The 15,875-nt window shown below is 37.9% G+C and overlaps 1 protein-coding gene and 1 non-coding gene across 2 annotated transcripts in view; both read right to left on the reverse strand.

Moving 5' to 3' along the window:
• ZSWIM5 (zinc finger SWIM-type containing 5) overlaps positions 1-15,875 on the reverse strand; it is a 138,909-nt gene that overhangs the window by 51,263 nt on the left and 71,771 nt on the right. The window lies entirely within an intron of this gene.
• Positions 11,528-11,589, reverse strand: LOC138391121 (U7 small nuclear RNA). The gene has a single exon (XR_011234742.1). It is a non-coding gene; the product is annotated as a U7 small nuclear RNA (small nuclear RNA).

A 15,875-nucleotide genomic window follows, 5' to 3' on the forward strand; every position in this document is an offset into this window, starting at 1 on the left:
AAATATATATAGAAAAAATTAGCCGGGCATGGTGGCACATGCCTGTAGTCCCAGCTACCCAGGAGGCTGAGGCGGTAGGATCGCTTAAGCCCAGGAGTTTGAGGTTGCTGTGAGCTAGACTGACGCCACGGCACTCACTCTAGCCCGGGCAACAAAGCGAGACTCTGTCCACCCCCCAAAAAAAATCTTAAATCAAGGTTCATTCATTCATTCAACTAATATTTATTTAACAGCTACTGTATGTGAGATCCCAAGGATACATCTGTTGAAAAAATCTAATGATCTCTGACCTTATGGCATTTATGTTCTTGTTTGGGAGAAAGATATTAAACAACAAAATCTCCAAGTAATTATTTAATTCTAATTGTGATAAGTGCTATGAAGAAGAATGATAGGACAGTGTATGATAGGAAGTACCTGATTTAGGGACAAGGGTGATAAGGGATAAGTTCCTTGAGGAAATAACATTTTGTGCAGAATTGTATAGAATAAGTAGGAATTAATAGGTGGAAGGACAGGGAATGGAAGAGTAGTGGTAAGGAGGACTCCAGATAGAGAAAAAGAGAGGCAGAAAAGTATGCAGATATACTGAGGCAGAGGGGAACGTGGAATGTTCAAAGAACGGAAAGAAGACGAGAGTGACTGGAAAGCCAACAGGAAGGGGTAAAATGGCATGTGATGAGGCTGGAGAGGCAGGCAGCAGCCACTGCTCTGGGATTTATCTTTAGCTTCTCCTGCTTCATATTCAAAAGGTCACTACATCCTGTAGATCCTGTCTCCTAAGTATCTCTCTCCATTCTAGTCCTTCTCCTTTAAATCCCCTGATACTGCCTAAATTCAAGATCATAATAAACTTTTGACTGGATTAACTAATCTTTCTCTCCCAAGTCTTATTCCCTCTACCCATCTTCCACAAACATGACCAGAATGATCTTCCCAAAGGAGAAATACAATCATGTCATTCCTATAAAACTGTGACCTATTTATCTTATATTTCTGCTACCTAGGAATCTGGCACAGAATAAACATTTATAAAAGAGTTTGCTGAACTGAATTGCTTAAAATCCTTCAATGGTTCCCCAATGATTATAGGATAAAGTTCAAACTTCTTAAGATGTGCTATCTTTCTATCTCTTCAGACTTGATTCCCACCACTTTTCAACATACTAAACACATCAAACTATTTGCAGATTCTTAACTGTGCTATGTTTTCTCTATTTTCTTAGCCTCTATGCCTTTGCATGTAAAGTTCCATATAACAGGTATGCATGACCTTTTCACCTCCTCATCCTAATTCTTGACTCACATGAGTCCCTACTCTGGGAAGTCTTCCCTGATCTCTTTGGACAACTAGTTAAGTGCTTCTTCCTGAGCTCTCATTTTTTATCAGTCATATCTCTATTATAGCATTTGACATTAATGTAATGAATAGTTTTCATGTTTGTCTTTCCCTTTAGATTGTGAACTCCTTGAAAGCAGGGGTTATATCTTTTTCATCTCCATATTTTCATCCAGGCACACTGTAAGGGTATGACAATGGTCTGTTTGTATATGAATGAATGAATAAATGAACATTAAACTGAATTTTTAATGTATATAATGGTATCTATAATTCACAGAGGGTTAAACATGTTTATAAAATTCCTGATTTTTGTGATTAAAATGAAATCATCCAGTATTTAAATAAGTTTACTTGGATGGTGAGCAAAGTAACAATAATATGTATACAAGCTAATAATATTGAAGCACCAAGATTATTTTCCATAATTCATATTTATACCTCAAATAGACAGATGTCATTCTTCTGCCAATTTTTATAACTTATTTTTAAAAACAGAACATATGAACAGTTTCATTAGCTAACATTTACTGGATACTTACTACATGCCAAAAAATATTTATGTTCTAAGTGATTTCCATTCAATTAAATCCTCAGAACAACCCTACGAAGTAGGTTCAGTTGTTATCTCCTTTTTTCAGACAAGAAAACTGAGGATCAGAGAGATAAAAGAACTTGTCTAAGATCACACAGTTTGTAAAATGTAGAGGTGGAATTTGAACACAGGTAGTCTGGCTCCAGAGCCTGTACTCTTAACCATGACAATATATTTAATATGACTCTGCAGTTTAAAGTATGTATACAAAACTTTATAAAGGTAATTAGCAAGTCCAATTCTATAAAGACAGAGTCCGGCACTAACGACAAGTTAGTAAATACTGACTTGTCATTTGCCAGGTTTTCTGGGCAAATGATCAAGGCAACTGAAACTGACAAGTGCTGTGATGCTCTCACAGTTGGAATGAAGATGTGCTCATGAACTCATCTGTAGGAGACTCAACAGCACAGTGAGTGAATCATCTGCTTGGAGTTCTAAAGGAAAGCACTTCTCAGTACAGCCCTCTGACACCATTCAAAGTCTTTTGTGTTTCTGAGTACAAGAAACGCTCTAGTAAAGCTTGGGCAATTAAAACCACTTTGCTCATTGCTCTTTTGATTCACCATGCCCCTAGGCAGGTGTTAATGCATGAAAATGAATGTCATTTCAGCCAATGGCAGGGAAAAGAAGAGCTGTGGTTTACAAAAAGAATAATTTTTCTCATAGTTAGTTAAAATATATATGTAACATATATGCATATATAATTAAACATATGCAAATATATAAACTAACTCCTTTGAATGAGAATGCTTCCTCTTGAATAAATTTGATTTTGATGCAACTGCATAATGTAAATTAAACCTTACTTAATTCCTGTCTCTTGGAAGGTCACAGCAGTATAACAGCAGAAAATAAAGCAGCCACTCTTTCATTCCTTTCTGTCATCTAGCAAAACAGAAGCCTGGATGCCTGACGAAGACAAGATGGTCAAGGGAAATATAAAAAAAAATAGAAAAAGAAAACAGAAGCCTGGAGAAGGCTTAAAACAGTGAGAGTAACATCTACAAAATAACTAATTTCCTTTCCAGAAAGCCTTACTCAAAAGCTGGGTAACTACTGCCTGAACAAGAGCACTGGAATGGCTCTGTGGACTAATATTATGATATAAAGAGATCAGGAATGAGAATGCTTGAGCTGTAATTCCAGTACCCCTAAATTCCTCTTTGCCTCAGTTTCTTAATTATGCAGATAGACATAATAATACTTATCCACCTATCAGAGTCATGTGAAAGTAATTTGTAAAGAACACATTTCCCAAAGATATCATTCATTCAATAGCAATTCCAACTGGCCAGGGCCGTGGCCTACATAAGTTCACAAGAAGCAGATGGTGTCCACACACTGGGTAAGGGTGCAAGAGATTGTAAAGTGAGGAGTGGTATTGTTATTCGGGAATACAAATGATGCTGCCCCATTACCCTGAGAGCTACTTGGTTTGTTTGTGTTAGAGAGGTGACCCTAAGCTTCTCAGAGCAGCTGAGTAAGCTGGAGGGCCCTTCTTGCAGCCATCTGCTCCTCTCCCAGACTCCTCTGGCAAATCAAGAGGTTTTCCTTGTATTAACCTCTAAAGAACAGCCACGGTCCTTCTCAGCACCAGCTTCAACAGGCAGTGGTCTCTGCTCTCCATCTGTGCCAGCAATCACAGTTAAAGAACAATGATGCTTCCCAAACCCAGGCATTCACTTACAGAGATAACCCTACATTACCTAGTTTTCCAGTATTCTTTTACTTGGATCCATATAAGGAAATTAGGTATATATTCTAAAAGATTGTTTTTGTTGTTATTTTAGAAACATTTTATGTAGAGAAAAAGATAAAATGTGAAGAATTTCAAAAATTCACTTAAAAATCTAATAGCATAGAACATAATTACTTTAAAAACAGTAATTTCATTTCCCTCTTATAACTCTGTGGCACATAAGAGTTACAGAACAAGTTACCCTGTATACTAGTGGATAACCAATCTATTCAGAACTACAGATTAGATGCCTTCTTTTTCTTTGCTTTTCTTTTCTTTTTTTTTTTTTTTTTTTTTTTTGAGACAGAGTCTCACTCTGTTGCCCGGGCTAGAGTGAGTGCCGTGGCGTCAGCCTAGCTCACAGCAACCTCAAACTCTTGGGCTGAAGTGATCCCCCTGCCTCAGCCTCCAGAGTAGCTGGGACTACAGGCATGTGCCACCATGCCCGGCTAATTTTTTTTTCTATATATATTTTTTAGTTGGCCAGATAATTTCTTTCTATTTTTAGTAGAGATGGGGTCTCGCTCTTGCTCAGGCTGGTCTCGAACTCCTGACCTCGAGCGATCCACCTGCCTCGGCCTCCCAGAGTGCTAGGATTACAGGCGTGAGCCACCGCACCTGGCCTAGATGCCTCCTTTTTAGTTCACAGATTTGAACATAGATTGGAAGAAAAAAATACCACCCTCCTCAATCAGTTCTCTGCAGACATAGCATATATGTGTGTGTGTATATATAGATATAGATATAGATATAGATAGATAGATATAGATATACACACACACACACACACACAAGGTACATATGCTGCCAAAATGGATGTTAGAGGCTAATGCCTACCACCTGGGTTACTGAATATTCAAACAGGAAAAAGGGCAACATATAATTGTAAACTGATTTCAGAAATTACTCTGCTCCATTCAGTAGCCTACATCAGTGGGGAGAAAAACTAAACAATAAGCTGCTTTTCAAAAGGAAAAAGGATATACAAAGCTATTTTTTATCAACAACAATATTGAAGGAGCAAATGTTTATTTTTGAGAGTTTTCCAAATAGCATTCAGATTTCTTTTAAAGCATTAAAAAATTACCCAGATACCCTTTTTCCAGGAGGAAAAAGATTTCCTGGATACTTTTCTGAGACTGTGTGCACTGAATTAAGACATCAGAATACAATGTGTTTACATACTGAATATAATATATATATATAATGTACTTAGAATGTCTGACATACCGCATGCACTCAAAAAAAATGTTGTTAGTATGTCAGTGTTCCAAATATAACTACGGTTAACTCCTTTATTCTAATATCTAAAAATCCCCTTATTTCAAGCAGAGTCTAATCTCAAATAATCTAAAGGAAAATGTCTATGCATAAATGTCATATGAACTATAATCAAATTCTCATAATAATCAAAAGACTAATTTTCAGGCAATCTTAATCCTCATCTTGTCTAAACTTATGACATTTCCAACATGGCCTTTTTAATATGGAGATGAATGCATATCCCACATAACATTCTTTATTTAAAGGTTTCATATGCTAGTAAGAATGCCATTCCTAACATTTACAGCATTTTGGTCCAGGCCTCATATTATCCTCTAGCTCTGTTCTTTTGTTTAATCTTGCTACTTGACCTGAGTGAGGCAGCAAGAATGTCAAAACAAACTCAATTAAACTGGACTGAAACCATTCCAACTATTCTTCCACATTCTACAGTAACCTGATTCCATATAAACACCAATCAGATAGAAGACATTAAGTCTTCACTCAGCGTTCTAAATGTATTCACATCATCCATTGGATGTAAGGAGTTCTTCATAAGAAAAATCTCTAGTGTCGGCAACTTTTCTGAATAAAAATTACATTACTGTACAATCCCATCAATTGGCCAGCATCTCCTTGTGTTCTTATATGGTTTTTAACCCCTTTGCTGCTCTAACCCCAAAGGCAGGAAACAAAATTGCTAAATAGAATGTTCTTCCTCGTGCTTATTATTTCTTCAGAAAGATTCCCCGAATACCTTTAGAATACCTAAGTTGTCAATTATGCATTTATGGGTTCTCATGCTCTATGTGATATAATTTACTTTTCTTTTCTTTAAATCAACTTTAAATTTGTTTATAAAACAGTCATGATCTCAGCTAAAGATCAATGTTTACTCTGGCTGGTCTCACAAAGTATACAGACATCAAGGAAAAGAAAAGCTTTTTTCTATGAATCATAAGAATCAAACTCACTTACTGGGGAGCCTGTAGGAGAAACAAAAAGTCTAGATGAAGCTTTGTCCCATCCAATTCAGGTCTAGATTCAAGAGTTCACGAAGGGGCTCTCCAGACTAAGAATGCTGGTGAGGAAGAGGGCATCTTGCCTGGATGTTTTTGCAGGCAAGAATATACAGAGTCCTGTGGAGGGTGAATGGAAATACTCTTACCTGAGAAGTAGCTGAAAGATAAAAATCTAAGGAGTCCATGTAGATCAAGAGCCAAAGAAGTTTCTTTGGCTCAAAAGTCTTGGACCACATAGTAGAATTTCAGTCTTTGTGCCAAAATATTATGCCAGGTAAAGTATTTGATTTTTTCTCATGCAAAATTGGCAGGAAAAGGAAAAATAACCAAGCTATTATCTATGGAAATAGTGCTAAAATTTAATAATTATTTGAGAGAATGAATGCTAAAAGGGATAAACCCCTGATTAGCAGAGTTAGATCTCTTATATGTTTTACGGTGCCCACAGTGAACTCTTTTTCTTAATTTCTGTACCCTGATGGAGAGAAAAAGTTGATATTCAACTTCAAGATATTCCAACAGCAATTCCAAGAAATAGAATCATTGATTGATTGATTCATTCATTCATCAAACGTTGTTTAAGTCCTCAGAGTGCAGTAGGTACTAGAACTGGGTACTGAGGATACTAAGACGAGAAGGAATAGGTGTCTAGTGGGAGAGACAGACAAGTAAACATTTATAATTAAAAGAGTAAGTTTTATGACAAAAATCAGCAGGTGGTAGGAGAACAGATAAGAACACCTAGTCCTGGCTAGGGGACTGGGGCTCGGGAAACCCTTCCAGGCAATAGTGATGTTTAAGTTAAACTTTAAAAGGTGAACAGGAAAGAGGGCTTATAGGTAGCTAAGGTCTGCATTATTTGACATGCAATATGAGAATTGCCATGGAGTAAGATAAAAACACAGAAGTGAACCAACCAATCCAGATTAAAGAAGAGGCCAGGAAAGGCTCTCCAGAAGTAGGACAAGGAGGCAGAATGTTACATGCAGAAACAAAACAGCAGTGGGAAAGCCTGGCAGCAAGAAATATAGTACAGCATGAGATGCAGTACAGTATGAGTGTATTAGTTTCCTATTGCTGTCATAACAAATTACCACAAACTTGGTGGATTAAAGCAACATAAATCTATCTTACAGTTCTGGAAGTCCAAATGGGTCTCACTGGGCTAAAATCAAAGCGTTGGCAAGGCTGCATTCCTTCTGGAGGCTCTAGGGGAAAATCTGTTTCCTTGCCCTTTCCAGCTTCAAGGGATTGCCTGTATTCCTTGGCTCATGGCGCCTTCCTCCATCTTCAAGGCCAGCAATGTCTGTATCTCACACTGTATCAATCTGACATTGAATCTCCTGCTTCCCTGTTCTCCTGCTTGCCTGTGTGATTGCATTGGGCCTACCTAGATAATCCAGGAAAATCTCCCTGTATCAAGGTCAGTTGATCAGTAAATTTAATTCCCTCTGCAACCTTAATTCCCCCTTGCCATATAATAAAATATATTCATAGGTTCTGATAATTAGGGTGCAGATATCTTTGGAGAACTATTATCCTGCCTAACACAGTGATTGAGAGTGCACATACTGGAGTTATACTGCCTGGATTATTGTTCTAGCATCTTTATAATTAGTTGTGTGACCTTGGCCAAGTTACATAACTTCTCTGTATCTCAGTATCCTTATCTGTAAAATGATATAATAGTAGTAACTAACATTTCATTGTAGTAAGGAATGAATGAGTTAATATGTGTGTAGATAAAGGGAAACTCTTCTACGTGAGATTCTGACTTTTGACTTTTAATTATATTCCCCTGGACACCTGACAAAGATAAAAATGTCAGCTATGTTCCTGAGCAACATTATGGTCAAAAATGACTCCTGATTGGTAAGAACTAAAAGACTTATAAATACCTAGTTAGAAGTCAAATCTGTGGGCTTCCCTGAGTACAGTGACTCTTGCAACTTAGCATGACCCTTATTGGGACGCTGAATTGCTATAAGAGATACTGGCTCCTGTGGAACATGAGGCTTTTAAGTCAGGGCAACTCCTAAACCTATCTAATGTGGATCTCATTTCTTTGTACCTAAGCATCACCTGGGGAAATGGAGACAAAGCGTATAGCTCCTGGACAACTGTGTAGCTAGTTCTATGAACTGCTACAAGGTCTCACTAAAAAAGAATGCTTGATGCTATCTTGCTGGCAATCTTTGGCCCTTGTCCTATATACTTTTGAGTAGGCTGATCCCAATTGTGGCCTACTATGGGGGGAATGCTTTCAACTTTTCCCTATTATGATGTTGGCTGTGGGTTTGTCATATGTGGCTTTTATTATTTCTAGGTATGTTCTTTCTATGCTAAGTTTTTTGAGAGTTTTTATCATGAAGAGATGCTGGATTTTATCAAATGCTTTTTCTGTATCTACTGAGAGAATCACGTGGCTTTTGTTTTTAATTCTGTTTATGTGGTGAAACACATTTATTGACTTGCATATATTGAACCATTCTTGCATTCTTGGGATGAAACTCACTTGATTATGGTGAATTATTCTTTTGATATGCTTTTGGATTTGGTTTGTTAGTATTTTATTGAGGATTTTTGTATCTTTGGTCATGAGGGATATATATCTGTAGTTTTCTTTTTTTATTGCATCCTTTTCTGGCTCTCGCATCGGGGTGATCTGGCTTTGTAGAATGAGTTAGGGAGGATTCCCTCTTTCTCGATCTTTTCAGTTTCAGTAGGATTAGCAGCAGTTCTTCTTTGTACATCTGGTAGTATTTGGCTCTGAATCCATTTAGTCCTGAGGTTTTTGTTGTTGTCGTGAAATTTTTTATTGCTGATTCAATCTTGCTACTCATTACTGATTTATTCAGTTGTATTTGTTCCTGGTTCAATCTTGGCAGATTGTATGTTTTTAGAAATTCGTCCATTTCCTCTAGGTTTTCTAGTATGTGAGATCATAGTTATTCATAAGTCTCTAATGATATTTTGTATTTCTGTGGTATCAATTGTTTGTCTCTTGTTTCCTTTCTGAATGTGTTTATTTGGATCTTCTTTCCCCTTTAGTCTAGTTAGTGGTTTATTAACTTTGTTAATCTTTTAAAATAACTTACATTTCATTTTGTTGATCTGTTGTTTGTTGTTTGATTTTTTATTTTTTATTTTTGGTTTCTATTTCATTTGGTTCTGCTCTGATCTTTGTTAATTTCTTTTCTTCTGCTAACCCTGGGTTTGGTTTGTTTTTGTTTTTCTAGTTCCTTAGGGTGTGATGTTAGCTTGTTAATTTTGTGATCTTTCTACTTTTTTGACATAGGCATTTAATGCTATAAACTTCCCTCTTAGCAGTACTTTTTCTGTATCCCACAGGTTTTGGTATGTTGTGTTTTCATTTTCATTTGTTCAAAAATTTTTAAATTTCTGTCTTTATTTCTTTGTTGACTCAGTGATTTTTCAGGACCATGTTGTTTAATTTTCATGTGTTTGTACAGTTTCTGCATTGATTTCTAGCTTTATTCCATTGTGGCCTGAGAAGATACCTGATATGATTTCAAAAAAGAAGATATAAGAAAGGCTAACAAACATATGAAAAAATGCTCAACATCCCTAATCATCAGGGAAATGCAAATCAAAACCACAATGAGATATCACTTAACTCCAGTGAGAATGGCCTTTATCAAAAAGTCCCAAAATAACACATGTTGGCGTGGATGCAGAGAGACAGGAACACTCATACACTGCTGGTGGGACTGCAAACTAGTGCAACCCCTGTGCAAAGCATTATGGAAATACCTTAAACAGATTCAAATAGACCTACCATTCGATCCAGCAATCCCATTATTGGGCATCTACCTAAAGGAACAAAAGTCATTCTATGACAAAGACACCTGTACCTGAATGTTTATAGCAGCACAATTCACAATTGCAAAGATGTGGAAACAACCCAAATGCCCATCAATTCATGAATGGATTACTAAATTGTGGCATATGTATACCATGGAGTATTACTCAGCTATAAGAAATAACGGTGATATGACATCTCTTTGGTTCTCCTGGAGAGAGTTGGAACCCATTATATTAAGTGAAATATCCCAAGAATGGAAAAACAAGCATCACATGTACTCACCAGAAAATTAGTTTCCCTGATCATCACCTAAATGCACATTTGGGAATGATACCAATTGGATATCAGACTGAGGTGGGGGGTGGGGGGAGGGGATGGGTGTATGCCTACATGATGAGTGCGATGCGCACTGTCTGGGGAATGGGCATGCTTGGAGCTCTGACTTGGGGGGATGGGCAAGTACATGGGCAACGTATGTAACCTGCACTTTTGTACCCCCATAATAAGCTGAAATTAAAAAAAAAAATTGTTAAGACATGTTTTGTGGCCTAACATGTGGTCTGTTTTGCAGAATGTTCCATGTGTTAAAAAGAATGTATATTCTGTAGTTGTGGGTGGAATATTCTGGAAATGTCTGTTAAGTTGATTTGTTCTAAAGTTCAATTTACACCCAATGTTCCTTTGTTGATTTTCTGTCTTGATCTGTCTAGCGCTGCGAGTAGGGTATTGAATTCCCACCCCCCCACCCCCCGACCCCATTATTGTGTTGCTGTCTATCTCTTTCTTTAGGTCTGGTAATATTTGTTTTGTGAATCTGGGTGCTCTGATGTTGGGTGCATATATATTTAGGATCATTATATCTTCTTGCAGAATTGATCCCCTTTAACATTATATAATGACCTTCCTTGTCATTTTTTAATTGTTTTTGATTTAAAGTCTGTTTTATCTAAGTATAGCTACTTCTGCTCACTTTTGGTTTCCATTTGCATTGAATATCTTTTCTCACCCCTTTACTTTCAGTCATTATGTGTCTTTATGCACAAGGTGAGTTTCTTGTAAGCAGCATAATAGTTGGATCATGTTTTTTTTTTTAATCCATTCTGCCAATGTATATCTTTTAAGTGAAGCATTTAATCCATTTACACTTAATGTTAATATTGGTGAGACTTTGTTCTTGTCATATTGGTAGCAGATTTCTAGTTGTTTTATAAATTCTTCATTTCTTTCATTTCTTTCTTTTTCTCTCTCATTTTGTCTTCGTGGTTTGTTGAACTTCTGTTATGTTGCCATCTAATTCCTTTCTCTTCCTTCTTTGTGTTTTACAAGACCTATGAGTTTACATTTTCATGTGTTTTCATAACTGTGAATATTGACCTTTCCTTTTCATGTTTAAGGCTCCTTTGAGCATTTCCTGTAGGGCCAGTCTAGTAGTGATCAATTCTCTCAGTGTTTGCTTATCTGGGAAAGACTTTATTTTTCTCCATTTATGAAACTGATTCTAGCTGGATATAAAATTCTTGTTTGACAGGGTTTTTTTTCTTTCAGCATTTTGAAAATACCATACCATTCTCTTCTGGGCTGTAAGATTTCTGCTGAGAGGTCTGGTGTTAGTCTGATGAGATTTCCTTTATAGGTGACTAGATGCTTTTCTCTGGCTGATTTTAAAATTCTCTCTTTCACTTCAACTTTTATCATTCTGATTATAATATGCTGTGGTGAAGTCCCTTTTTTTTTTTTTATTGGCGGTCTTCCGGTGAGGACTGGAAAACCTGCTAGACAAATTCTAAAAGAGCTGTAACACTTGGTGAAGTCCTTTTTACAATGTATTTGCCTGGGGATCACTGTGCCTTCTGTATCTGAATGTCTAACTCTCTTGCTAGTCCTGGGAAGTTTTCATTGATTATTTCCTTAAATAGGTTTTCTAAACTTTTCAATCTCTCTTCCTCATTGGAAATACCAATAATTTGTAAGTTCGGTCACTTTATGTAGTCCCATACATCTTGAAAGCTTTGCTCTTTTTTATTTTTATTTTTTTTCCTTATTTTTGCCTGACTGAACTATTTCAAATAATCTGTCTTCAAGTTCTGATATTCTTTCTTCTGCATGTTGTAGTATGTTTTTGAAGCTTTCAAATGTGTTTTGTATTTTCTTCAATGAATTTTTCCACTCCAGAATTTTTTTTTAAAAGATATCTAACTCCTTGGTAAATTTCTGACTCATATCCCAGTTGATTTTCTGATTTCTTTGTAATAGTTTTCAGATTGCTCTTGCATCTTGTTGAGCTTCTTTAGAATCAATATTTGGAATTGTTTATCTGGCATTACAAGGAATTCTTTTTGTTTGGGATCCATTGCTAGACAATTGTTGTGGTCCTTTGGTGGTGTAGTGTTTCCTTGCTTTTTCATATTTCCTGTATCCTTCCACGGATACCTGCACATCTGATGTAACAGTTGCTTGTTCCAATTTTTTGCAATTGTTTTTGAAGGAGAGAATTTTTCCTGAAGATGTATATATGTTGTTGGTTGAGTAGGACACTGTGGCTTTGATTTTGGGTGCCTGCAGTAGTGTGATCTTTGTATGATTTCTTAGGCAGCATACAGGGTCAGTGGTATCTGTGATTTCCCTGGTGGTTTAGGAAACAGTTATTAGTTAAGGCTATGTGAGAGGCTTTGCTGGGGACTTGAATGCCAGTCAAGCCAGTCTTTGGGCCCCAATTGTGGAAGCAGTGGGTTCAGTATGCCTGATTTTAGGCCCCAGAGAAGCTTATGCTGGCAGCAATGTTAGTATGTCCTGGGGGGGGTCAATTTTTGGGCCTAAGGGTGGCTTCCTCAGAAGCTAGTAGTCGGAGCAGAGGACTGAGTGTGTGGGCAGGTTCTGTTATCAGGCCTCTGAGCAACTGGTGTGATGTAGGAGGTACTGGTGGTGGAGGCACCCACTAGGACCCACATGGTCCAAGCTGGAGTTACTAGAAGCTTCAGTGGATTGGGCAAGCTAGGCCCCAGTCCCACAGTTGCCTGTAACAGGGTGGTATTATCCTAAGTGTGTTTAGGAAAGCTTGGTCTTCCCTGTCCCTTCCTGGCTGGATGATGGCTGTACCGTGTCACACTGAACTTGGCTTGCAGGTGGGATGCAGCCCTATTTTCAACTCTCAAAATGGCATTGGCTAAGGGCTTGCCATCAAAGAGGGCAGGGCCCTTTTTAGGCAAGCAGCATGGGCAAGAAACTGTTGGGAGCATGGTCAGCTTATGTCTCAATCTCGTAGCAGAGCAGTGGGAATTCTCCTAGGTGTGTCTAGGAGTGTGTGGGCTCCCCAGCCCTCCTCAGTTAGGTGGGGCTGCAGCTGTGTCAGCCCAAACCCAGCCCAAGGGCAGGGCACTGCCTATCTTTAAATTCTCAAACTGGTGCCTTGGGCCTGTGACCAGAGAGGTGGAGCCCCTTCCAGGGAAACAGCATGGGGAAGACCCTGGGGGGAGTGCCATTCACCAGCAGGCTGGTAGGAAATTTCCTAGGAGTACTTAGGAGAGCTTGGGCTCCCCTATCCCTCCTCAGCTGGGTAGGACTGAAGGTTTGTCAGCCCCGAACCCAGCCCAAGGGTCGGGTGCTGCCCGTCTTTAAACTCCCAAACTGGCACCTTGGGGCTGTGACCAGAATGAATGGGGCCCTTCTCAGGCAGGGTGCACTGGCAGGAAACCATTGGGAGTGCAGTTCGCTTGAGACTCAGTCCCACAGCAGCCAGATGCAGGATTGTGGGCACCATCCCAGATGCGTACTGGAAAGTCTGTTTTCCCTACCCGCCAGGTGGGGTCTGCAGCCTCATCAGCCCAAACTCAGCCCAGTGTCAAACTGTCAAAATGGTGCCTTGGCCCTGCAACTGGAAGGGCTAGAGCCCCACTCAGGCAAGCAGCATGGGTGAGAAACTGAGTTTCCCTTGATTGGCATCATCTGTACTCCCTAGGCACAGAAGAAAAGACTCAAACAAAGACCTGCTTCTCTAGGGTCATTCTGGAAGTGGTAGTAAGTCCAGAATCAAAGGTCAGGCCACCTTCATGGAAGAAATCACCCTAAATAATTATCCTTCTGCATGGAAGGTTGGGGAGAGGAACATTCGCAGGGCAAAAAAAATTATGCACCAAATGCATTATAAGGAGAGTAATTAATTTGCCTGGTCTCAGAGTAATTATAAAGAAGCTGGAGTTGTTATATTAATATAAAACAAAATAGACTGTAAGACAAGGGGTATTACTAGGGATAAACAAAGACATTTTATAATGATAAAAGGATAAATATAACAGGAAGGCACATTCATAAATGTATACACACTTAAAAAGAGAGCTCCAAAATACACGAAGTAAAACCTGACAGAATTGAAAGGAGATGTAGAGAAGTTAGCAATTTTAGTTGGATATTTCAATACTCTTTTTTAAAAATAACTGATAAAACAATAATGCATAATTCTGCTCTGTTTTCAACTGACAACTTGTCAAGTCTTGAACACAGAATGTTTTTACTCCATGTCTTCTCTTTTTGTAGCCAAATATATCAATCAATCCTGTATCATTCTGTTCAATGAAGTTCTGTATATTACAGAAATGAGTTTTATTGCTTCCATGACTTATAAAATTAGAAATAAGGAACTGGTTTCAATTCCTCAGATTTTTCTCCCCAAAAAGTATAAAAGATTTTAATCAGCACCTAGCACTTGAGCTATCAGAATGGTATCAGTTTTTTTTACCCTGAGAAATACCTCAAAAGTAATCTCTTTTCTCCTCTTTATTAGCAAATGCTTCATTAATAATACAGATACAGAGTCTGAAGCTGGAAGTAGAGACAGCAGACTCTAATGAAAAAAAAAAACAAAAACAAAATCACTTCCAGCTCTATTTACACAGCTTCTTATCAGTGATGCTAAATGGCAGAAGAAACCTCCTATGAGGCTGGAGCACAACTGAAGACACTAAGGAATGGTAGAAAAACCAACAGACAAATAGTCTAACCTCTGAAAATGATAAACAATACCTTGGGAAATTAAAAAAAATTTTTTTTACTATCCTCCAGATTTGACTGTCTAGGATAATTTTTTTTTTTAGAAGGATGATACTATTCAGTGTGGTCAGCAAAGATATACTGCTTGGCAACAAGAAGATTTTTCAAGGGATAGGTTAGAAATTCAGGATACTATGTTACTTTTGCTCTTCACCTCTGCCCACATATCCCATGGATAAGAGAGGGAGAACATGTATAAAACACAAAAGAACTTTATTTTGAGGAATTATGTTTAGTGTAGACTGTTTACAATTAAATAAGACAAAAATAACACATTTAATCAAAAAATTTGAATCACTGAGGAACTTCAAGTCATTTTATTATCCAGTAGTTGGAGATCCATATCAGGAGCCTACATAGAAGGCAGCCTGTTTTATTTGCACAAGGGCCAAAGGAAGCTCAAAAAACAGAAAAAAAAAAAAAATCACTGGATTTTTATAAGCTTGATAAGTAACCCTCACGACTAAGGCCTCAATCAGAGGGAGCATGGTACAAAAGAATGGGGTATTAGGGTGAAAGTAGGGCAATGATTAAAGTGGAAAATGTAGCAAGAGTGTTTGTATCCAATCACTGGCTGTTAAACTCTTCCAATTGCTAGAAGGATCATTAGCAGATAGTTCAGAATAGAGTAGAGGGATCAAATTCTATAAAACTCTCCCTGTTTTTCCATGGTTGCCCAGTTAAATTTACTTCATATAAGTAATTTAGGGAGCTCACCCTCAATCACCTCCTACATCAGTTGTAAACCAATAGGGTTGGGTTGTTTGGGTATATGATGACTGATTGCTGTAACTTAAGTGGCCTTGTTTAAATTCAGCAAAGATGGAAGAAAATATTCAGCAGCTTTTATAAAAGAGAATGGCAGGTCAATTGAAATCAACTTGTACGAAAAAGCAGGTAGAAATCATTCAGGTCCAAATTCTTTGACAGCTGTATCTAAGAATAGGTCATACAGTGGCTTTCATAGGAGTGCAAGTAGAAGGTAGAGGGGGGATAAATGTTCAACTACCGGTTAAGGGAGCATCCCCTTCAATTATAAGAGATAG

This window comes from Eulemur rufifrons, chromosome 8 (genome assembly GCF_041146395.1).
Source record: "Eulemur rufifrons isolate Redbay chromosome 8, OSU_ERuf_1, whole genome shotgun sequence".
Taxonomy (NCBI): domain Eukaryota; kingdom Metazoa; phylum Chordata; class Mammalia; order Primates; family Lemuridae; genus Eulemur; species Eulemur rufifrons.